The sequence below is a fragment of the Oratosquilla oratoria genome, chromosome 26 (assembly GCF_046742065.1).
Source record: "Oratosquilla oratoria isolate Oo_2021 chromosome 26, ASM4674206v1, whole genome shotgun sequence".
In the NCBI taxonomy this organism is placed as follows: domain Eukaryota; kingdom Metazoa; phylum Arthropoda; class Malacostraca; order Stomatopoda; family Squillidae; genus Oratosquilla; species Oratosquilla oratoria.
In genome coordinates this window covers 24,641,671-24,642,407 of record NC_134802.1, presented here as the reverse complement: position 1 = coordinate 24,642,407, position 737 = coordinate 24,641,671, and positions in this window count along the sequence as shown.

Below are 737 nucleotides of genomic sequence, written 5' to 3'. Positions count from 1 at the left end.
AAATGCCAAAAAAACATCCTTCCCCTTTCCTATAGCTTTCTCACATATCTGTCTTACCACAAAGATCTGATCTACACAACCTCTACCTGTCCTAAATTCACACTGTTCCTCACCAATTACTCCTGTTCCTCTCCTGATCCTCTCAATCAAGATCCTCCCATAAGCCTTCCCAACTACACTTAACAAGCTAATCCCTCTGAAACTACTACATTCACACTTGTCCCCTTTTCCCTTGTAAAGAGGAACTATACAGGCACTCCTCCAGTCCTCCGGTACTCTACCCTCTCTCCAGCAAACATTAAATAACCTCACCAACCAGTCCAACATCACTTGACCTCCCTTTTTCAGACATTCTGCATGGCATCCATCCAGACCAGGTGCCTTACCTGCTTTCATCATCTTAACAACTGCCTTCACCTCATCCTTCCTTATTTCTCCTCCATTCTCCTCACTCATCACTCTCATTTTCTTCGCATTTCCCACTGCAACTATCTTTCCTTCCCTATCCTCCTTCACATTTAGCAACTCCCTAAAATATTCTGCCCATCTTCCCCTTACTGCCTTCCCTTCCATTATAATCTCTCCATCTGCACCTCTTACCTTTTCTTCCCTATTTGATTCGCCTCCTTTTCCTCTCTTAATTTCTTTCCAAAACATCTTTTTATTACTTTCAAAATTATCTGTCATACTCTTACCCCATTTCACATCTGCTCTCCTCTTTGCAACCTTTACCTTTT